The 24,301-nt window shown below is 44.8% G+C and overlaps 1 protein-coding gene across 5 annotated transcripts in view; it reads left to right on the top strand.

Annotated features, from left to right (window-relative positions):
• Nucleotides 1–24,301, top strand: part of PRICKLE2 (prickle planar cell polarity protein 2) — a 329,432-nt gene that overhangs the window by 118,729 nt on the left and 186,402 nt on the right. Inside the window, exon 2 of one of the 5 annotated variants that reach the window (XM_045051820.1) lies at nt 7,103–7,221. The exons of 3 other annotated variants lie outside the window; for them this stretch is intronic. The gene's annotated coding sequence lies outside the window, so the exon portion shown is untranslated. Of the gene's footprint in view, nt 1–6,767; nt 7,222–24,301 lie in introns of those variants that run through there. One more of the 5 variants, XM_045051821.1, reaches the window with a different exon arrangement.

Here is a 24,301-nt window from a genome sequence, read left to right as displayed (position 1 = left end):
ATGTTTACTGAGAGCAGCCTTCCAGGTTCACAGACGGCTGTCTTTCTGCTCTGAGCTCTCTGGGGTCTCTTTTATAAGGGTACTAATCGCTTTCGTGAGGGCCCCACCCTCATGACTGAATCGCCTACCAAAGACCTCACCTCCTAATGCCATCACACTGAAGGTTAAGATTTCAGTAGGTGACTCGGGGAGCGGAGGGCACAAACGTCTGGTCTTCGGCAAAGACGTGGAGCGTAAATTCTGTTAGAGCTGGTTGTAATTCCTCTCCTCTCCTTGGTGTCTAGAACAGTGCCTGGCATATAGTAGATACTGGGTAAAATGTTTTGACTTGATGATCTAGGTCACGAGGGACAAGAGTGAAAATTTGACCCAGTTGTTAACTGGATGTGTTGGTGCTAGAGTGGCCTGAAGTCAAATTCCATTTCTACCACTGAACAGTTTCTTCCCTTCCAAGAGGGGGAGACAAGAGGGTTTCTTTGCATTGTGGTCATGAGACTTAATTGAGATATGGTACAATATAAATTGCTGAACCCAGGGCCTGGCACCTGATCGGATTTGCCGCTTGGTAGCTATTTTAGAATTACCGTTATCAGTCAAGGTTGTTAGTTGTAAGTAGCAGCCCTGAGCTCAGGCCGATTTAATCAGGGAGGTCTCCATTCAAAGGTTATCAGGAAGCTTACTGAATCCCCAGGAAGGCCGGAGAGTCAGATTCTGAGTGCAGACAGATCAAAAGGAAGCACTCTTTTGAGTCAGACAACCAGAAGCGCACCAGGGAAGAAAATGGGTCCGCATGGACATTGCTGCCCACGGTGCGTATGCTGGAGGGTCCCTCGGTGTGCCTGACCTGGACCCCGCCTCCACCCTGCCACTCCAGAAGCCCATGTTGCAGCTCGTCGAAAGACTCACATGACCCCCACCCCCACCCCATCCTTGCTCGTTTGTGTCATTAGATCCGTATTCTCGTCTCTGGACAGCTACATGTGATTGGTCAGGCCTGGCTCATGCCTGTGAGCTTTTGACTTTCCACCCTCTCTAGTGCAAAATAGGCTCTGTCTTCCATTTATAAAGTAGGGATTCTCCAAATATTAAAAGACTTAGAGGGGCGCCTGGGCGGCTTGGTCAGTTGAGCTTTGACTTCAGCTCGGGTCGTGATCTCATAGCTCGTGAATTCAAGCCCCACGTCGGGCTCTGTGCTGACAGCTCAGAGCCTAAAGCCTGCTTCGGGTTCTGTGTCTCCCTCTCTCTCTCTCTGCCCCTAACCCACTTGCATTCTCAAAAATTCTCTCTCAAAAATAAATAAACGTTAAAAAAAAAAAAAGAACTTAGATGGCAGAGACATCCCTCCCCTCCCAAAGACAAAAACCCCTGCATTCATCAACAAGTTGCAGATTTGGGGTCAGACACTCTGTTTCAAGAGGTCAGGGAAAGCTCTAGGACCTAGTCTCAGGATGATTCCAGGTAGGAGGGATGATTCATGGGGGCCTTAAATAGATGTAGAGGAAGGTGTCTTATTTTCCATTTAACACTGGCTTTTACCTTGAAATCTTATGATTAATTCTGTACCAGGGTCATGCATAATTAAAGGGTCACTTAGGTCTAACTTCGGAATGTGGTTGGAGCAGGAAGGCACCTGTAAGCATGAGCTGTATCTGAACCCAGTTCCAGAGCTCTTGGCCTTCATGCTTCGGGTAGGACCTGTGCAGTCCTGTGAAATGTCCAAGGGTGAACCATTGTCTGGTTATAAAGTCAAGTGTTGACTGTCATTCTTTTCCTGTGCTTTTTATACCTGAGAATGCCTTCTAAAAAATAATCCCATGTTAATTGGTAACATTTATCTACTACTTGTCATTTTGTATCCTCTAGCTAAATGCTTTAAGTTGTACTTCTCATTTAATTCTTCGTTCTGTGAAATGTGGGCGTAATTAGCCCCATTTTATAGACCATGAAACCAAGGCTTAGGGAACAGGTCAACCAGGTTGTAGGTGATGGAACTTGAACTTGAACCAGGGTGTGCCCCACACCAAAGTCTATGGTCTTCATCAAAGATTTATGTGAAGCTGATAGACTGTGAGCACTAAAAGCCCTTTGCACATCACCGAGCATTACAGAGGGTGAGGCATGACGACTGTAGACAATTTGCAGATGCTCTCTTACTGATGTATTGACTGAGAGAGCACGAGAGCTTCTATGTGTGGGGAAGAGGGAGAGGGAGAGAGCCAATCTCAAGCAGACTGCATGCCCAGCGTGGAGCCCGACATGGGGCTCCATCCATCTCACAACTGTGAGATCATGACCCGAGCTGAAATCAAGAGTCGGACGCTCAACTGACTGAGCCACCCAGGCAGGGGCTCCGCGGGTACCCTTTTAGTTTCAGGGTGGGATTCGGGAATTTTTAGATCTCCACCTGTTTCCTCAAGGTTTTGCCTATAGATGAAGTTTCTGTCTTCTTTTTTTTTTTTTTTTAATGTAGTAGCAGTATGAGAGAACTATAATTTTTTCTGTAATCAAGATAATGAACTGAGCTGCCTATATTTATTTCCATTAGCACAATGATTACATATAATTAAAACTGAGGCATCATCCGAAAAGGTCAGATAACAAAAAACACGGGATAGAAAGATGAATTATCTTTTCCCAGCAAAGATTTGTGCAGGCCCACCTGGAACAAACGCCTGTATCCCTCCCACCTCCCCGCCAGCCCCCAGGGCTCCGTGCTGCCTTTTCCTTTTCCGCCCCATCTCACCTTTACAAATACTAAAGTTTCATTAACTATATTTCTCTTCTGTCCTCCTCCTCTTAAATTGTAAGCTCCTTGAGAGCAGGAGTCTTTGTTTCATTCTGTGCCACCTCTCAAATGTCAGCAGGAGTCTTGCCGCATGGTAGGCTCTCAGTAAATAGGTGTTGAACGAATGGGTGATTGTAAAACATAGTAGCAGAAGTAGAATTAGATGAGAGGAGAGTCTTGAAAACGATGGCCTTCGTTTGCATGGCTGTTTCACTTGTCTCTTGCTGTGGAACAGACCCTTCCAGAAAGGTAGCGGCTTAGGACAGCAACCAGTCCACTGCCTGCCTGCGGTTCTGTGGTCAGGAATTTGGGCAGGGTTCAGCTGGCGTGACCTGCCTCCGTGCCACACGGTGCTGGCGGGGGGCAGTTCCGCTGGCTCTGGAGAATCCCAGTTGGCCTCACTCAGGTGGGTGCTGGGTGCTGACTCCTGGCTGGGGTGCCTTAGTCTTCCTCACGTGGCCTGCCTCTGCACATGGCCCTTCATCCTGCAAGGGCCTTTCTCTCCATGTGGTCTCTCTGCCCAGCCAGCTAGCCTGGACTTCTTTATGTGATGGCCGGGTTCCCAGAGCCAAAGTGGGAGCTGCAGGGCCCCTCGAGGCCTCTCAGCGCCACATCCCAGAATGTCACATCTGCCACCTTTTTTGGGAAAAGCCAGTCAGCCCCAGAGCCAGCTCAGATTCCAGGGCTGGGGACCTGGACGCTGCCTCCTGGTGGGAGGACTGGCACCTGACGTTGAGTGTGGTGGGAGGAGAGAGGCCTCCTTTTGGGGTCTGTTTTGTTTTGCTTGGTTTTTCATTTTGCTTTATTGTGGTAAAATATATGCGATACAACATTTACCGCTTTAGTCATTTTTTAACCATATAGTTGAGTGGCACCAAGTATGTTCCCATTGCTATGGGACTGTCACCAGACCTGGCTTCCTCTCCCCAAGCTGAAACTTTGTTGTCACTGACCAGTAATCCGCCGTTCCACTCTTGCTTCCCAGCCCCTGGCAACCACCGTTCTGCTTGCTGTCTCTAGGTTTTTTGTTTTTTCTTTACTTTTGAGAGAGAGAGAGAGAGAAAGAGAGAGAGCGAGCATGCGCACACAGGGGAGGGGCAGAGAGAGAGAATCCCAAGCAGGCTCCATGCTGTCAGTCAGCACAGACCGACGTGGGGCTCGAACTCATGAACTGTGAGATCTGAGCCCAAACCAGGAGTTGGATGCTTAACCCCCTGAGCCCCCCAGGCGCCCTGCTTTCTGTCTCCATTAATTTGACTCCTCTGGGTATAACCTATCTAGACACTTCTTTTGCGTGGAAAGATGTAGTATTTGTCTTTTCTGGAGGAGCTGATTTTCTTGCCGTGACGTCTTCAGTGATCATCCATGCTGTAGCCCGTGTCAGAATTGTATTTCTTCTCAAGGCTTAATACATTCTTTTGGATGCAGGTACCCTGTTTTATCCATTCATCCTCCAGTGGGCACTTGAGTTGCCTCCACTCTTTGGCTGTTGTGCATGATGCCACTATGAACGTGGGTGCACAGATACGTGTTTGAGTCCCTGCTTGCAGTTCTTCTGGGTGTATCCTCGCATGTGGAATTGATGAATCACGTGGTACTCCTCTCTTTTGTTTTTTGAGTAACCTCCATACTGTTTCCCACAGCAAGTGCACTGTTTTCACAGAGAGGGAACTTTTTCAAGGAATCTACGATGCCACAATAATATAATCTCATTCTCTTTATAACCTAGACTCACCACTTTTATGAAAAATTGTGTTTCAGCAGGGAAAAAAAAGCTTAAAAGATGATAATACACATTTTTTTTTTTTTTACTTTCTTTTTGTAATTTCTTCCTTTCTTTTCCCACATGTATTTATCGTCCTGGAGAACGTCAATGTGTCAGGTTTTCTACCGTTCCTAGGTAACTCCTCTTTTTAGCGCAGCAAAGATCTGTCTATGCCAAGTTCAGCTAAATGGCAAGGGTCACTTACCCCAAGGTTTCTGCTCTCTGCCTTGCTTCAACTCTGCACCTCACACAGATTTCTGGGCAAGGGCAGCATCATTTCCCTGAAAAGCTTTGGAGAATTGCCCCAGAGAACGGCTCTGAAGTACCTTCAGCTTCCTAGCATTTTGCCAGCCCTCTGTGACTAATCTGAAAATGAACCTTTTGAGAAAAAGAAGGGAAAGAGAAAAGCACCCTCCCAAGACAAATAATGAGAAATTGCTAAAAATAATAGATGCTTTATTGTTTCTCTTTGTAAAGGCCATATTTTTGGCTGGCTTTAACTATTATTCATTCCCCTGGGGCACATTTCGTTTTTGCTGAAAGATTGTATAGTGAGGGGGAATAGCTTATAATTTAGGCTACAAATTGTGTGTGACGTTTCTGTATCTTGCTTGGTGGTTCTTATCTCTAAGGTTATCTAAGAAGAGCTTTTTCTTTCGTGGGCATTGCTTGAAAGCAGGTGATGCTTCTCACAAGCAGGCATACCCCTTATTTTTTTGAAGAATGGGATGAGGGATTTTACCCCTCATATTTACAATATAATTCTGTACCCCTAAAGCCTTCAGTATTGGGAGGAGGCCTGTAAAGGTGAGTGTGCTGGGATTTCTCAAGGCCTTTTTGCAGTAAGTACATACCTCCATTTTCCTTTGAAGGTAAACTTTGGTTTAGTACTTTCTAGGTTTCAGCCACCCCCATAGGGATTCCACACGGAATAGAGTAAGGAAGGGCTTTGTAATCTGGCACATGTAGGTTTCATTCGATATATGCCTACTCACTAACTGTATGCTTTGGGGCAAATTATTACATCTTTGTCGATTTCAGTTACTGCCTCTATAAAATGCAGAAATCGATAGTACCTACCTCAGTAGTTTGACCTGAATAGTCACATAAGAGTGCTTGGTGCAAAATATGATGTAAATAATTGTGGGGGGGGGGGGGTTGGTGCCTGGGTGCCTCAGTTGGCTAAGCCTCTGACTTTTGATTTCAGCTCAGGTCATCATCTCACAGTTCCTGAGACTCATCCCCGTTTTGAGCTCGGTGCTGACCACATAGAGGCGTCTGGAATTCTCTCTCTCCCTCTCTCTGCCCCTTCCCTACATGCACGTGCATGTGCATTATCTCAAAATAAAAAAATAAACTTAATGAATGAATGAATTATTGGGGTGCCTGGGTGGCTCAGTCATTTGAGCCCCCAAGTCTAGAGTTCAGCTCAAGTCATGATCTCACAGTTCATGGGATCAAGCCTCACCCTGGGCTCTGTGCTGAGAGTACAGTGCCTGCTTGAGATTCTCTCTCTCTCTCCCTCTGTCTCTGCCCCTCCCCTACTCATGCTCTTTTTCAAAATAAATAAACTTAAAAAAAAAAATTAAAAATAGGGGTGCCTGCGTGGCTCAGTCGGTTAAGTGTTGGACTGCGGCTCAGGTCATGATCTCATGGTTCGTGGGTTCGAGCCCCGCATTGGGCTCTGTGCTGGCAGCTCAGAGCCTGGATCCTGCTTCGGATTCTGTTTCTCCCTCTCTCTCTGCCCTTCCCCCATTCATGCTCTGTCTTTCTGTGTCTCTCAAAAATGAATAAATGTCAAAAAAAAAGCTTTTTAAAATTAAAAATAACTTTTAATTATTTAAAATACGAAAATAAGGAATGTGTTACATGCTATCATAAATACCATATTTTGCAAAAAAAAAAAAAGTAACTGTGCCTATTGGCATTGTTTTTCAATATTTTAACATTTAGCTTAATAGCTAAGAGAGCTGGCTAATCATATCAGCTTCTGCCTTGAAATTTTTATGATGTTACAAATGACTTCTGGAAAATGTCACTGAACATCCATTGAAGAATGAGGGTGGAAGGGTGCCTGGGTGGCTGAGTCCCTTGAGCTTCCGACTCTGGATTTCGGGTCACGATCTCACGCTTGTGAGATGGAACCCCACATCGGGCTCTGCGCTGACAGTACAGAGAACCCGCTTGACATTCTGTCTCTCTCTCCCTTTGAAAACAAACACGCTTCAAAAATAAAGGAATACAATGTTATTTCAAAAAAGAATGAGGGTGGAAATGACATCTTTGGTGGTATTATGAGAATAGCTTTACCTCACGGACCCCCGGAACGATTTTGGAGGTTCCTGGGAGTTTCCGGACGACACTTTGAGAACGAGTATCTACCTTTTCCTGCTATTCAGGTAAGAAGTATATGGTCTAGTTAGAACAGAGGAGGGGAGACATATTAATAGCTATTTCTAAACCACCAAATGAGGTACAGGAATGGCTGGCACACTGTTGGTAGACTAATTTCACCTACTGTTTCTAATTTAATTGACATGATTCGGCCGAAGGAGAAAGATGTTTGATATCCATCTTATAGTGAAGAACAATCATGCTGAAAGGTCATCTTGCTCAGAGACCCCCAGAAGAGCTGAGCCCAACGTAACCTGCCCATTGTGCTGTTCTCCCAGTAAGTAGTGGACATACTGCATTGTTATGTAGGCCACTATGAGTGAGGGGCCTTTATTAATCGGGACTTGGGGGTTTTTGGTGACAGAAGTCCACCTCAAACTTATTTCAGCCAAAAAAGGTAAATTTATTGCCAGCGGAAGCGAGCAGTAGATTAACGTCAAGCATGACTAGATTAAGAAGCTCATCTGTCCTGTAACAAAATCAGACCTCACGTTTTCTCTCTTCATCCCTTTGGCTTGGCTTCCCTTTTAAAAGTTGGCGTAATTCTTAGGCGGGATTTGACCCTGACGCCTCTAGGCTTTTTCTAACCAGCTTGACAAATCCTGCAGAAAGGAAATGAATTTTTCTCAAGAGTGTCAGCAGTAGTCTTGGGGATGGCTCTTCCTTGCAACCAAAGGCTACCCATAAGCCAATCGCCGGGCCAAGGAGGAAGCGGGCTGCGGTTGCCCAAGGTTAGAACTCTGTGCCTGGGGCACCTGGGTGGCTCGTTGGTTGAGCCTCCGACTTCGGCTTCAGGTCACGATCTCACAGTTCGTGACTTTGAGCCCCGCGTCGGGCTCCGTGCTGACAGCTCGGAGCCTGGAGCCTGCTTTGGATTCTGTGTGTCCTTCTCTCTCTGCCCTTTCTCTGCTCACACTCTGTCTCTCTCTCTCAATCTGTCTCTCAAAAATAAATAAACATTAAAATAATAATAATAATAATAATAATAATAATAATAATAATAATAATAATAAAAGAACTCTGCCAGGAGCGAGGTTAACCCACCTACTCTTATGTTAGCCTCAGTCATCTCATCTTAGAGTGGTGGAGGGGCACTTCCCAAATGAAAACCAGAGTGTTTTTGCCCCTAAACTGGGTAAAACCCATTTGGTAAAATCCCACAGATACCCGCGGTGCGTCTCATTTGTCTCATGGATACCATTTTAAGTTCATACCCTAAATGGAATCCAGTGATTCCCGCCCTCCCTCCCCTTTTCTCTTTCTACCAGGTTGTTAAATGGGATGCTGTGGTCCCATCAAAACGTTCCTTGGCCCTCTGCTGTTAAGGAACTTACAGTGTTGTCCTGGAGATGCATCAGACACACACACACAGGCACAAAATGCTCTGAAAATAGGTGCCAAGCAACAAGTTAGTGCACAAATTAGTTCATTAAAAATGAATCAACAGGGGCGCCTGGGTGGCGCAGTCGGTTAAGCGTCCGACTTCAGCCAGGTCACGATCTCGCGGTCCGTGAGTTCGAGCCCCGCGTCGGGCTCTGGGCTGATGGCTCAGAGCCTGGAGCCTGTTTCCGATTCTGTGTCTCCCTCTCTCTCTGCCCCTCCCCCGTTCATGCTCTGTCTCTCTCTGTCCCAAAAATAAATAAATGTTGAAAAAAAAAATTTTTTTAAAAATGAATCAACAGTCCAGCTTAACTGTCTGTGAGCCAAGAGACTGTGTAGAGAGTCACAATAGACACAAATTTGGGGCACGGCATGTTTGATGTATAAATTACAGAGGAACAGGCACACTGTGGCCTTTGTTCTGCAAGAGTGTCCTAAAGAAGTCAGCATCTCTCTTCCTGGGAGATAAGGTAGGGGTTGAAGTTGAAAGAGTAGGAGTTAGAAGTCAGACTCAACTCGTTCCCTCCCTCCATCCCTCATGAATCGCTGCTGGTATTTGCATCCTGTTCAAAGTTGCAATGTCCACGTAGAACTTGAGAAGCACGCTATCCCCTTTCTTTGCATTTTGCTGCCCCACATAACGAATGTGTACATTTTCCCACAACTGGTGTCCAGGTGACTATTCAGTCCTGCACCCTGACAAGCAATTTGTTGGGATGGTTGTTGCTTCCCCTGGGAAAAGGTGTAATTCAGCGGAGCAAATGACTTGTTGTTGGGATCAGACATTTCAACAATACTGGTACTGATAAACCGCCATGGCTTCAATTTTGTGATTGTATACGGGTAAATTGCGACGTAGTATTAAAACTCTGATTTAAACAAGATGTTATTTAGCAACTTAGGATTTCTGTTTGAAGGGTAATTAAAAAAATATTTCAAGCACTTCATATGTTATGACTGAGCATTATTATTAACTGCTGTGATGCGTTTGTTTCAAAAGAGAAGGAAAAATGGAGCTTGTGTTTCGTGAAGATTGTTTAGCTGTTAACTGAGCTTTAGGAATTCCGGTATTGTTCCGTTTATTTCACGCGTCAAGAACAGCCACTCTGAATTAGTCTTTACTTGAAGACGTTGCTTTGTAATGTTCAGGGATTGTTTTCTCCAAAGCTCCCTTTTCCAACCCAAACATGCACAGATCGAAATTTCTTGCTCAGACATTGTAATGCTCGCTCACTCCAGTGCAAAAAAAGAAAAAAACCAAAAAAAAAAAAAAAAAAAAAAAAAACCAGGAAGAAATTGGCATTTCTACAACCAGTTGGAAGCTTTTTTCTCCAGGTTTTTTTTGTTGAGACTTAAAACTGCGCTACGTGCATCGGCTTAAGCCCTGCTTTCACTCTGAGTCCTAAACGGTCAGCGGTAAGGACTAACTAGCTTGGACTTTCCGTTCGCAACTTGCTTTTTGATGGCACATTGTGGGGGCATTTTTTTTCCTAGTTTCCACTGCTTACCCCACCCCCCCGTTTGGGTAGAGAAAAGTCTCCAGACTGTAGTTAGTAGAACTCCACCTGATGAAATGGAGACCCATCCCTCTTCATTAGAAGAGAGGCTCTTTTGGGGGCACCTGGGTGGCTCAGTCGGTTGAGCGGCCCACTCTTCATTTCAGCTCAGGTCAGGATCCCAGGGTTGTGGGTTCGAGCCCCACGTTGGGCTCTTGGCTGAGCATGGAGCCTGCTTAGGACTATCTCTCTCTCTTTCTGCCCCTCTCCCCAGCTCATGCTGTCTCCCTCTCTCCCCCGCCCCTCAAATAAATAATATAATCAAATTTAAAAAGGAAGAGAAGCCCTTTCAATATCATTGCATGAGTCAGCTTGGACTGCCGTAACAAAGTCCCACAGACCGGGTGACTTAAGTAGCATAGATTTATTCCCTTGCAGTACTAGAGGCTAGAAGTTAAAGATCAAGGTGCCAGTAGGATTTGTTTCTGGTGAGACCTCTTGGCTTGCAGATGACCACCTTTTTGCTATGTCTCCGCCTGCCCTTCCCTCTGTGTGTGTGGATAGAGAGGAGACAGATATCTCTGGCCCTCCTCCCTCTTCTTATAAGGACACCAGTCCTATGGGATTAGTGCCCCGTCTTCATGAACTCCTTAGAGGCCCCATCTTCCAAATGCAATCACAGTGCAGGGTTAGGGCTGCAGTATACGAATTTGGGGAGGACATTGGAATTATTTTGTTTTTTTCTTCCTCGAAGGGTAACGTGAAAGTCTTTCCTGTGCTTCGAATTCACATGGCATTCTTGTCGACCACAGTCTCTGCTGGGAGAGCTCAGCAAACATGCTGTGGGTGGAAAAGGGACATGGTAAACTATTTCAGCTGGTGAGAGTGGCATGCCAGATTAAAAGCACAGAAAATTTAATCTCATCTCTTCTTGTTCTCCTTTTCTGTAAATGCAGCCTGTCCTATTTGTAACTGTCTGTTTGTTTCTCCGGCCTCTTCTGATGGATGCCTGTTATTAAAGTGGATAGGGCCCTGAAGTGGTAATAACAGAGGCACTTCCCGGGGAGAGGAGGTTTGCTTAGTGTGGAGATGAGCCCTGTGTTCAGCAATCTCGTCTTTGTCAAGAGACTGGGCATCTTCCCACGTTCTCGGCTTTGGCCTCTGATTCTCTGCCTGTATGGGCCCACTTGTTTATGTGTTTCTAATAGGACGGTGTTTGAGAATTGATGCAAGTTATCCCCTGTTGTTCCAGAATTTGGGCCAAGACCCAGATTCGGACAGAGTGCAAATACCCTATATTCTAAACCCTAACGTTGGGGCCGTCCAGCCCTTGCCAAAGGGCTCCATTTCAGTAGGGTGGGCCTTGGCCTCACCCACAAACTGAGCTGATAAAAGAGAAAAACTGGAAAGAGAGAAAGGTTGTCTTTTTAGGGAGAAGAGTGTTTCCCAGAAGGTGTTCTCTCTCTTCCCTTCCTGTAAGGGAAGTAGGGGGTTGTCCCCTCACTGTGAGCTGACCACAGCCAATTTGATCCCGCTAGCTTTTTTTAGAAGCCACCAAAGAAGCTAGAGTTGGTGAGTATTAGCTGCTCTTCTGTAACCTTGCTCCAATTTAATGAAGGCAGGCCTTGGACCAAATTCTCCCACGCATACAGACATTTACTAAATGAATATTCATTAGCAGAGCAGGCTCAAAACAGCTCATCAGCCCCTTCTGCAAGCCCGGTGCCGTCCCAGCACGCTGTACTGCTCTTCAGTGGTGGTGGCTACACGCTGGGACCGTCAGGGGAGCTTTAATAAGGCCCTCATACTGGCCCTCCCTCACAAGATCCCTGCATCATTTCTCTGGGTGAGGCCCGCTATCGGGATTCGAAAGGCTCCCCATGCCCTGCTCGTGTTCTGCCAGGGCTGAGAACGAGTGTTCTAGAAACTCCCACCGTACCGTGTATGAAAGGTTCATTTAAGGCCAGCCCTTCACCACGACAGAGGCAGGATTCTGACTCCCCTAGTTAGGACTCTTCAGGTAGAAAATCTCCTAAACCAGCTTCTGCACCTAGGGTTGGGGACGACGTCAGCGGTGATGTCATGAGGGGTACAGGGTACAGGCCCAAGTGGACTTTTATTTCCAGTCCATGCAGAGGTGGAAGGTATATCCAGACTATTTTTGTCACTCAAAGCTTTCTAAATACCTTGGATTTCACAAACTAGACCTTATTTCTAACATCCATCATGCTAATTAACAAGTCATTAGTTTCACCAATAAGAACCTGTTTTGGCATCCCTGATGCTAATTAACAACGGCCGGTTGTTGATTCAACTCAGCTAAGGAAAGCGCGCATATGGTAGCTGTCCTTGGATTATGGCCCTTTCCAGTGCGGGGCTAAGTGGCCTCCCCGAGTCTGTGTATTCTTGGTGGCGTGTTAGCTTACAACCCCTAAATTTAAGGCTAAGCTAACTGGCACACGCATGATATCACCCTAATTATGCAAATGTATTTTAAACAAAATTATAGTCGTATCGTGCTGCATTTCTTCAAGGCCGCAGGAGGGATGTTCCAAGAGAGTTGTTTATAAAGTCTGGACATGTCCCAGCTGCCAATCATCCCCTCTCTGCCCTCCAGTCAAGTCCGGGCCTGGTGATCTTCTCTGGTCTGCATTTTGCAGAGTTACTGCAGGGACTTACTACCTCATGGAGCCTTAGCAAAAGACTAAACCAAAAAACAGGAGCAGAGTGACCCGTGGGATGGCCAGGCACACATTGGGCCGGGGTACCTTCTAGTTCTGCAGAGGTGTGGACCTCCCCTTGTCATTCCTGAGGGTGCTGGATTTGGAGGACAGACGGAGGAGGAGGCCCTGGCTTGTGGAGAAATGCTGCATTAGAGGAAAGTGGCCCTAGACCACCCGCTGGGAGTCAGCCACATGCAGCTAAATTCTCTCCAGAGGACCTCCAGCGACTAGGGCAGCTCGGTGCCCCTCGTTCACACCAAATGCGCGTAAGGAAACCATACTAGCTCTCCACGTTCTGTGTGTGATCCCACTGTATCATTGGCTTCTCCTGCAAGAATACTGCGTGGCAATCCACCCCTAATCCAAGTGGCCTGTCTGTAGCAATGATCATTTCTTTTGGCTCGTGTCAGCTTTTCCAGGATGGGTTGGTGTCATACTTCAAGCAGCGAGTTGAGCTATGCTTCTTCACTCTGGGTGAGCCTCTGATCTGCTCCCATGTGTTTAATTTGGTACCCAGGCCAAAGCGGGGGCAGTCTCCCCCACCCCGGGGGGAATTTTTACTCATGGCAACGAATGAAGTGCAAGAGACCAAGCGGTCCTGCTCATGCACGCACGAAGATTTGCTGGTGTCATGACCACTAACATGCTCTTGGTCAGAGCGGTCACATGACCGATCCCAACATCAGGGAGGCGGAGGAAGATATTCTTTCCGAGGAGGTATATTGGAGAGATGAGTGTTTTTGAACCATCTCTCGTCTACCACAGGAGCCGAGAAAGAGGCACATCTCATTTTTCCTTTCATCTTCTGTGTCCCAAACACCGGGGCGGAAGGTTCAGGAGAGAGAGAGTACCCCCGAGGATAGACCGCTCACCTTGTGCCTTAAGGGTTCAGCCACCTGCCCTGGTGGTCTGGGGGAAGGAATGTTGATCCAAATACAAAATAGGAGTTTTCCAAAGAACAGGGCTTAGCCTTAGAAAACCAGAGTGAGATGCTTGAAATAATTGGAAGTTAATGAAAAATTAGAGCGTCGGATTAAGATGTGTATTGGGGGAGCTTTCCACCTGATAGGTAAGTTTGACACAGCAGCGTTGAACACTGAGATTGGTAAAATCATGCCATCTTGTGTTTATTCCTCCGTATACCCAGATGCCGCGGTAATCTGTTACATATGCCTGCTTTCATGTCATTGAGGAAATACCTACGCAGATTCCTAGTCTGGTGGTACCATTTGCACGAGCCTAGGGAAATTCACTCAGTTTGCAGGACAAAAGGTAACAGAACTGGATGTCTCTGTGGAGTCTTTTCCTTACCAAGCCCTAATAAGTTGCTTCTCCTCTTTGGGATTCTAGTTGCCCGTTTGTTTGCCGTGGATAATGCCGCCTTTTCATTGAGTAATATGTCTGAAAGTATGCTTCACAGACCCCACTTTTGAGTTGTGTAACAACAGTTTCTCTAGAAAGGATTCTATGATCAAATAAATTGGGGAAACTTCAGGTTAAATAAATACAATACTTTTCCTCACTGCGGGACTTTTCAGTGCCTTAATTATGCTACTGTTCATTGTAAGTATCTAAAAAGAGTAATATTTCATAATGATTTTTGAAAATCATTTTGACTAGAGAGTGCTTTTTGCCCAGGGAATACTAGGTCTGTACATGGTGATAGCATATGCTGCCTGGGGGAAATTATACAATAAATTGTGTTATGTACCTTTGGGTTTTGGAGAAAAGTACGGGCTAAATTCATGGATTGTTTGTTGTTATTATTATTATTATGTATTTTTCTTCACTGTACTATTTCAAACATCCCACCTCCACTAAGATTCACAGTACCTATGAGGCTGAGTAGTAAAATCCGTTTCCAGCGAGAGAATGTGACAGTCATAAGGTCTTAGAGAAAAAGAAGTATAGGAGAAAATGTCGAAAGAAATAAAAATCTCTGCGACAGTGGACACGTCGTCATTGACTTGACTCATTTCTGGGTTAAAGAATCCTAGTTCCTTTTTTCCTGCTGGATAGCTAAGCTCTGCTTCGGAAGAACCGTCTCTTGAGAAATTTCATGGCATTGTTCCGTTCTTGGCTCCGTAGGCAAAACATCCTTCCTCTGTTCTTGACTGAGGCTCCGTTGCCAATCCCTCGGTGACATTTGTGAGCAGACTCTTTTTCCCTCGCTCCATTTTTCTTTGCCCACAGCCCCAGCCCATCACCAGCCCTGGAAAATCCTGTCGTCCTGTTGTTGATTCTGGGTCGCCATGTTTTTGTCAGAAAGGACTCTCACAGCCCTGTGAGCGTGGTTTTGTGCTTCAGCTGGCCACTCACCTACTTGTCAACTCTGCCAAGGCGACTTCTTTCCCAGACCCCCACAGCCCTTCTCTCAGCACAAAAAAAACTAAAGGCACTCAGGGGCTCTATCGTCAATTTCATTTTCCTCCAGTTCTAGACAAACCTGCTCCATCATCTCTCTCTTTTCTTCCTCAGAAGGTCAGGGAAAGCCTGAACCTCCCCCCCTACCAAAATAATAACAATAGCCCATTCAGTTAATCCACTACAACTCCTTGAAGTAGGTGCCGTCTTATGCCCTTTTTACAGATGAAGACGGGAAGGTACACAGAGGTTAAAGAATTTGCAGGAGTCCCGCAGTTATCAAATGTTCTCACTTAGATTTAACCCGGTAGTCTGGCTCCAGAATCCCGGCAATCTGTTGGGTTTTTTTTTTTGTTTTTGTTTTTGTTTTTTTTTTGTTCATTCCTATCAGCTTAAAAAAAAAAGTTTATAGAGGTATGATTCACGCATCATAAAATTCTCCCCTTCAAAATGAACACTTGAGTACATTCTAGTGTAATTACAGAATTGTGCAACCAACACCAATGTCCAATTCCAAAATATTTTCATCACCCCAAAAGAAATCTTGTACTCATTAGCATTCATTCCCACATTGCCCTCTGTCCCTAGCCTCTGAGTCTACTTCCAGCCTCTGGGTTTGCCTGTTCTGGACATTTCTTGTAAATGGCATCATGTAATGTGTGGTTGTTTATGACCGGCTTCTCTTTCACTTAGCATAAGATTTTCAGGGTTCATTTATGTTGCAGCATGTATCAGTATTCGCTTCCCCTTTTTATTGTTGAGTAATATTTCATTGTATGAATTTACCACATTTTGTGTCTCCATCTGTCAGTTGATGGACATTTAGATTGCTTCTAATGTTTGGCTGTTGTGACGGTGCGGCTGTGAACATTCGTGTACAAGTTTGTGTGTGTGCATACCTTTGCATTTCTCCTAGATACATGCTTAGGAATCGAATAGCATTTTGAAGAAGTGCCAAACTGTTTTCCAAAGCAGCCGCACCGTTTTATAATCCCAACAAGAATGCATGAGGGTTCCATTGTTTGTACATCCATAACAACACTTGTCTTTTTTTATCATCGATGTCCTAATATATGTGAAGTAGTGTCTCATTATGGTTTTGGTTTGTATTTTCCTGATGACTAGTTATGCTGAGCATCTTTTCCTATGCTTATTAGCCATTTGTATATCATCTTGGAAGATCTATCAATCAAAATCCTTGGCCATTTTTAAATTGGTTTATTTGTCTTTTTATTGTTGAGTTGTAAGAGTTCTTTATATATTCTGGATACAGATTCCTTATTGGATATGTGATTTACAATTTTTTTTCTCATTCTAGGAGTTATCTTTTTGCTTTCTTTTTTTTTAAATTTTTTTTTTTAACGTTTGTTTATTTTTGAGACAGGGAGAGACAGACCATGAACAGGGGAGGGGCAGAGAGAGAGAGGGAGACACAGAATCTGAAACAGGCTCCAGGCTCTGAGCTGTCAGCACAGAGCCCGACGCGGGGCTTGAACTCACGGACTGCGAGATCATGACCTGAGCCCAAGTTGGCCGCTTAACCGACTGAGCCACCCAGGTGCCCCTCTTTTTGCTTTCTTGATAGAATCCTTGAAATCTAATTCATCTATTTTCTTCTTTTGTGGCTTGTGCTTTTGGTTTTATGTCTATGAAACTGTTACCTAATCCAAGATCATGAAGATTTGTTCCTCTGTTTTCTTCTAAGATTTTTATAGTTTTAGCTCTTATATTTAGGTCTCTGATTAATTTTGAGTTAATTTTTATGTATATTATAAGGAAAGGGTCCAGCCTCATTCTTTTGCATGTGAATATCAGCCCGAAGGAGTACTTTTAGTATTTATTACATCACAGATCTGCTAATGACAAATTCTCTCAATATTTGTTTATCTGGGAGTATCTGAAGTTCTACTTTGGTTTTGAAGGATAGTTTTAATGGGTTTATGGTTGACAGTCTCCCCCCACCCCCCCGCCCTGGCCATGCCCAGTGCTTCGAATACGCCATCCAACTGCTTTCTGGCTCTGTGGATTTTGATGCGAAATCTGCTCTAATTGTTACTGAGAACCCCTTGTACTTGAGAAGTTACTTTTGTCTTCTTGCCTTTGGCTTTTTACAATTTACCTTGTGCCTAGGAGTAGATACTTTTGAATTTATCCTATTTGATGTTTGTTCAGCTTCTTGGATATGTAGATTCATGTTTGTCAAATCTAGGTACTTTTTATTATGTCTTCACGTATTCTTTCTGTGCCTTTCTTTTTCACCTCTCCTTCTGGGATTTCTATTTATGTATATGTTGGTGCACTTGATGGTGCCTTACAGGTCTCCGAGGCTTTGTTCATTTTCCTACATTCTTTTTCCTTCGTATGCCTCAGGCCAGATAATGTTAGTCTGTTTTCCAGCTTGCCAATTGTTTTTTCTGCCGGGACAGAAATCTCTAGTGAAATGAAATTTTTATTTCAGTTGTTACGCTGTTCAACTCAAGAATTTCAATTTGGGTGTTTTCTTTTTTGTTTTTACACTGGTCTTTTCGTTCCTATCTTGTACTTAGTAGACAGTGTACACATACTTTCCCTTAGTACGTTAGGTATGTTTTCCTTTAACTCTGTCAATGATAATAATTTAATAATTTAAATCTTTGTTCAGTAAATCTAACATTTGGGCTTTTTCAGGATCAGTTTATATCAAATGCTTTTTTTTTTTTCTATGTATGGGCCATACTTTTTCTGGTCTCATAATTTGAAATGATATCTGAACATTTGAAACAGTATTCTTAAAACTCTGGAAATCATACCTGCCCAATGCCCCCCCCCGCCCCCGCCCCGCCCCGCCCCGCCCCACCAAAGGATTTGTGGTTGTACTCATATTGTCTGGTCGGTGACTTTCTTGGATGAATTCTATAGTGTCTGTATTCTGTGTCATGTGTGTTCACTAAGGTGTTCATATAGAGTTATCTTAGTAGCCACCTAGTAATTAGATAGAGATATTCTTAAACACCTAAGACAAAGAAGTCCCCCCCTCCACCAGCAGGCTTGGTGTGTGTGTTGATGTGTACCTTCAACACTCAGGTGGCTTACACCTCTCATTAGCTTTCACTTCCCACTTACGCAGAACATCAAGGTCACCTAGAGGTAAGCGAGCCATCTTAAGTCTTTCTTGGGCGTGTATACAGCCCTTTGCATGCCTGTGACATTGTAGAGCCCGAAGAATATGTTGGAGCTTTCCCAAGCCCTCCTTATTCATTTCATTCTCTGAATTTTCCTTTTAAGATTTTTGGCCACGCTCTTGTTTCCCCCACACGGAATTACTCCGTCAGGTACCTGCAGTGTTAAACAATTGCTGCTAAATATTTTCAGCAAACATCTGGGGGGCTAGGGCTTTTACCCCTGAGCCAACTCTGATTGAGGTCAACTGAAAACAAGCCCTATTAATGGGGCTTTTTCTGGAAACTCCCATACTGGTCAAATAGTGACAGGTCTCTGGGGATGGGCCTCTGGGCGAGGAGGGGGCTGGTGGGGGGGGGGTGCCCAAGCCCTTTCTGCCACCCCTCTAGTGACTGCCAGGTTACTGTTTTTTATAGTTACCATTATTTTAAGACTGCTGGTTTTAAGACCTACTGCAGACAGAAGAGGATGGGGATTGTACCAGCTAAAATGCTATGGGTTTTGTTGTTCTTGTCAAGATTATGCTTTCTCAAATGAATGCTCGTTTAGTTGTTACAAGCCTTTAATTTCCAGAGCCCTGAAAAAGTTGACAATTTCTGCTAGTATTCTTATTGCTTTTATGGAGGGATGGATTTTTGGAGGCCTTTCCTCTGTCCTTCTGGAATTTCTTCCCCACGTAATCCGGTTTTAATTTATGAACACAAATTAAAAAAAATTCTTAATAAGTACTCTGAAGACCTAGTTATGAATGAAAGTGGAAGTCTGTAGGATTTTAATTCATTTTTGCAGAAGAACTCAAGAAGTGATGTAGGTTTTTTCCTTCTAGTTCCAGACTCTCAAGACATTTGTAGTTAGTGTATGCTACAAATCATTTAAGAACTCACTTTTTCTGTGAATTAAATTTTCATGACTGGGTAGTGTTACTTTTGTATGGCTGTATACTAACATTTTACTCATGAAACTTGAGGTTTTTTTCTCCAAGCTTTCACTGCTATAAATAGTGGTATAGGGCATATTATTGGGCACATATCTTTGTGTGTATAAGTCATTTGGTCAGATAACCCATTGAACTGGATGTGTGAGCTCAAAAGGTAGGTGTATTTACATCCTGATAGGAGGCTAACAAATTCATTTTTGTGTCTTTAAAGTTTATATTTTCTTTTTCATGCCAGTGTTAGGAGTATTTTTCTTTATGGGTCATTTTTTGTCCTTTATGTATGTATGTATGCATGTATTCATTTATTTTTATTTTAGAGAGACAGAGAGTGCACAAGCGAGGGAGAGGGGAAGAGGGAGAAAGAGAGTCTTAAGCAGTCTCCATGCCCTGCCCCAAGCCCAACACAGGGCTCGATCCCACAACCCTGGGATCATGACCTGAGCTGAAATCAAGAGTCAGATGCTCAACCAACTGAGCCACCCAGGTGTCCCTGTCCTTTATTTTATTTATTTAAAATGTTTTTGTTATTTATTTTGAGGGAGAGACAGACGGAGCACAAGCAGGGGAGGGTCAGAGAGAGAGGGAGACACAGAATCGGAAGCAGGCTCCAGGCTCCCAGCTGTCAGTACAGAGGCCGATGCGGGGCTCGACCTGATGAACCGCGAGTTCATGACCTGAGCCAAAGTCAGACGCTTAACTGACCGAACCACCCAGGTGCCCCCCCCCCCCCGCCCCATCCTTTATTTGAAATGGCCCTAAGTATGTACAGAATGTCTGAAATACTGAGAAGTAAGATCAAGTAATTTTAAATGCCCTGTTAATTATATTTTCAGATATATTTTTCTGTATCCTCCTGTCATCTTTTTAGATGAAGTACATCTGAATCCAAGGTACGGGGGGACCAGTTGTTAATGTGAAAGGTAGATAGTACACTATTTCTCATAAAGTCCCCAAATTTCTGAACTTCCTGTAGATCGTCAAGTAGATATTTTATTTTACCTTGACTCATAACATTTGTACCCGGCACCACCCTGAAGGGCTAAGACCCTTCTTGGTATCTGAAAGCCTGATTTTTCATTTGCTCCTTTTCATTATTTTTCCCTCTCAAGTGAGTTGTAGTGGGATGAGCCACCTTTCTGGATTTGTTACCCAAAGGACTCAGCGTCTTAAATTATAACGTAGATGCTCCTCTAGCTGGGTGAGATTAGAGCATGATTGAAAGTAACAGTACAGGAGAACCTGGCTGTTGATAATGTTTGTTTGTAAAGGTGCCTTGAGTTGTGATCTACCCTTTTTCGTGACATAAAGGGAGACTAAAAATAATCTCTTACCGACAGCCTTGCTCCCCTTTACCTTAATGTTTATCTGGCTGCCTTTTGATATTTTGCCACTCACCCTACCTACCTTCTGATGAGCAAAGCAGTAAAATGTGTTTTAGGCAGCCCATGTTGGGGTATTAGTTGTCTCGTTAGGAGCAACCTGGTTCTTGTGCCAGTACCCTCAGGCACTAGGATTCGGGAAATAAAAGTGGCCCTTTGCTAATTCTCAGTTAAAGTTATAGGCCAAATCCCATTACGACAAATCCCAACACAACAGAATCTTTATACGACAGACAACAGATTTCCAAACCGCAGCCAAACAATGGCCGACTGGTTGCAGGCAACAAAATCCTGGGCCTACATATGCATTAGGAGTGTTTTCATAATGGTATTTCACCTGCGGTTATGTTTGGAATTAGAATTATGCTTTGGGAGTAGTGATTCTGCACACGAATGCAAGGCCTCATTTGCCTTCTCCTGAAATATGCTATCAGTGAACCGGAGCAACCCTATAATAACGTGGCGAATTCTCCTGAGCACACAGGAGATTAGCAAAAGCCTCTCATCACAAAGCAATCCACAGCTCAGGCTCCTGTAACAAGTGACGGCTGCCAATCTCTGCCCCACAACACAGTCCCTGGCACTTACGTTGCATTCCGGAAATACCTGTTGAATGAAGAAGAGACCAGGAACAACTTTGACTTGTGTCTCCAGAGCCTCCCTCTGGGTGAAAAAGGTCCGCAGGGAGCATCGGGCTTTCCAAAGAGGCTGGATTTTAATTGCGCTGCAAACAAGTCCAGTCTTTTGTTAGTCTACTGGCCAAGGTGCTGATAGCACCTCAGGGCCCGCCAGCCGGTTCCCGAAGAACGGAGCTGCTGAAGGAGCAGCGCTGTTACTATGAGCTCAGGAGTTGGTTCTCTGGAACCCGATCCGGGAACCCTTGGCAAAGCTGCTTTCAGCCCATCTACAGAGGACCGTGGGGAGGGTGTGGAGGTCTGTAGAATGAGGAGGCGAATCTCTCTCTTCCTCCGGGAACAGAAGAACTCTGCTATGGCTGCTGGGGTCACCTGTGCTGAGATCAGAAAATGCCACCCTGTCTCTGCAGCCTGTACAGAAATAAAAATACCGCTGCTGATACAAGTATTGATAATAGTGAAAACGACCTTTTATATTTTATATACTCTATATACTCATATGCTTTATTAGGATACTGTGAATATAGGTACTCTCTTCCCCACTTTACGAGGAAAGTGAGATACAGAGAGGTTGTTTTGTCCAAGGTCTCACAGCTATTAGGTGACATGGCTGGAATTTGAACCCAGGCAATTTAACTCCTTAATTTGTGCACGTAAGCACTTTCCTTCTGTGCATCTCATCCATGAAACCTCTTCATTTTCAAACAGTGTCTCTCTGTTAAGTTACTGATTGTGCAAGTGTATTCGACAAACATTCATTCAGCACCCATCGTGGGCCAGGTGCTGGGATTATAGAGGTGAACAAAAGTAGACAATTTGCTCTCTTTTGTGGTCAGTGGTCATGTGGATAAATGGTAGGAAAGAATGAAACTTGGTTCCACGGTGACCTTTGAGAAAGATACCTGCTCCAGGCCAGGAAGAAGCAACACTTGAGGCTGAAGTCTACAGGGAAGACAGGCAAAGGGAGATGGAAATGGTGTTCTATGCATGGAACAGCATATGCAAAAGCCGGGGGGCAGGTGGGATCGTGGGCTTTTCCAGGAACTGCAGCTCAGGTAGTAAGAGGAGGAGGCTGTGAGGTCGGCCAAGGCAGACCTCTGAGGGCTCCATAAAACATGTTAAGGGGACTTACCTGACAAGTAATGGAAAGCCACTGAATAGCTTTCAGCAGGAGAGTGGAATGAATGAATTTGGGTTTTGAAAACATGTCTCCAGTGTCTCAGGCAGAACAGATGGGAGGGTCACCAGAGAGGGTACTGGCATGGCAGTAAGGAGTTTCATCTTGGAGTCTACGCAGAAGAGGAGGCAGGATGTTTGGGCTACGATGCTGGCAGTGAAGATGAGGAGGGTAGATAGAGAAATATCTGGGAGATAAAATCACTTTATCATGGATGAAATGTGGAGGGGGCAAAGATGACTCCAGAAGTCATGGCAACCAAACTTCTGAACAAAAGGGCACAACGAAGAATTAGACGCGGATTTCGTTCTGGGCCCTCTAAAGTCATCTGACCAACACTAACACTGTGCTTAGCTATGTCACCGGAGAAAGACCTTATACAGTGATTTCAGGATTCATGAAGCACCTACTGTGTGCTAGGCCCTGCGTCCGGCAGTAGGTAGACAATGAGGTGGACAGAAATCCCGTGCTCAAAAGGTTTGATAATGGTAGTTGTCAGCCACAAGCTATTTGACCCCACTTGGTGGGGTTGGCTATTGGCATCCAGTGGGTAGAGGCCATGGGGGTTACTAAACATGCTACGACTTGCAGGCCTGGCCCCACAGTGAAGAACTCTACGGCCTTAAGTGTCCCCACATGGCAGAGGTTGAGAATCTGGGTTTATATTTCAGCTGGGAAGACAGAGGACCAAGCAGTACAGTTAATAGTACGGTGTGAAGAGGTCAAGAGCAGGGCATTATGGCGGTACGGGGTGCAAAACCCAAGTTGGTTGTGGGAGGAAGAGAGTGCAGACGTGTCTGCTTTTAGCAAAGTTTGCAGAGGGCATTGTCAAAGTCCCGGAATAGCCCTTGAGTTCCGTTTAATTCAGATTAAGTTAAGTTCAAGTACAGTGTCTACAGGTTCAGACCCCACAGTCTTCTTCTGGCAGCCTGACCTTTGACCTCACCGTGCCTTGGTGTCTTCATCTCCATATTTGTTTGTCCCTTCATAACCTGTGAGAGATCATGGGAGACAGACAGTCGTTGTGAAGGCTTGCGCACAGTATCTTATAAGTGGGAATCAGTAAATGCCTATAATAAACATTTTTTTCTCTCTGTCGCCTTGTTTATGTCATTTTTAGTGTCTCTACATTTTCTTTTCTTTTTTTTGAATGTTTACTTATTTTTGAGAGAGACAGAGACAGAATGTGAGTGGGTAGGGGCAGAGAGAGAGGGAGACACAGAGTCCGAAGCAGGCTTCAGGCTCTGAGCTGTCAGCACGGAGCCCGACGTGGGGCTCGAACTCAGGAGCTGTGAGACCATGACCCGAGCCGAAGTCGGACGCTCAACCGACTGAGCCACCCAGGCGCCCCATGTCTCTACATTTTCTTGAACAAGCACGGGACATAAAAATGCTTGACCCAAGTGCCTTCACCAAACCAACTCTGAAACTCCTTTCCTGAGTTTTCCCGCTGAGCGTGAGTAGGCTCTTTCTGCTTGTGACAGGAAACATGACAGAAAAGAAAATAATGCAGTAAGTGTTCGTTTTCACTGTAGTATTGAGATTTTTGTGGGAGCATCGGATGGAAAAGTTGAGCCCTTGAAATGGGGCGTTCAGCCCTTACTCACCGTTGAGCAATCACTGTGGTGCTCCCGAGTGCAAGACTGAGCACGTCTATAGAGCGTAATTGTCAGCCGTGGACCTGCTGTCCAACATACTTAATCACCAAGTAGTAATTGGCTCAGAAGTTCTTCAGAATTTGAGGCATCCTAGTATGTTAATGTGCTAAATAAAGCCAGCTGCATTCACACAGTTGTGTTTTTTGAAAAGTAAAATCATTTGTTGTTGTTTTAGGGTTTTTGAGTTTTCGGGGTTTTTTCTTGTTTTTGTTTTGAGGGCGTGAGTGAGAGCAGGGGAAAGGGACAGAGGGAGGGGAGAGAGGGACAGAATCTCAAGCGGTCTCCACGCTCAGCACTGAGCACACAGGGCTTGATCCCGCGACCCTGGGATTATGACCTGAGCCAAAATCAAGAGTCAGATGCTTCACTGCCTCAGCCACCCAGGGACCCCAGGATCAATTGTTTTTGAACTCCCCAAGGAATTGAACAACGCACCTAAACCTTTTAGA

The sequence above is a fragment of the Felis catus genome, chromosome A2 (assembly GCF_018350175.1).
Source record: "Felis catus isolate Fca126 chromosome A2, F.catus_Fca126_mat1.0, whole genome shotgun sequence".
Taxonomy (NCBI): domain Eukaryota; kingdom Metazoa; phylum Chordata; class Mammalia; order Carnivora; family Felidae; genus Felis; species Felis catus.
The sequence above is the reverse complement of the archived record's forward strand: the minus strand, read 5'-3'. Positions and strand labels throughout refer to the sequence as shown.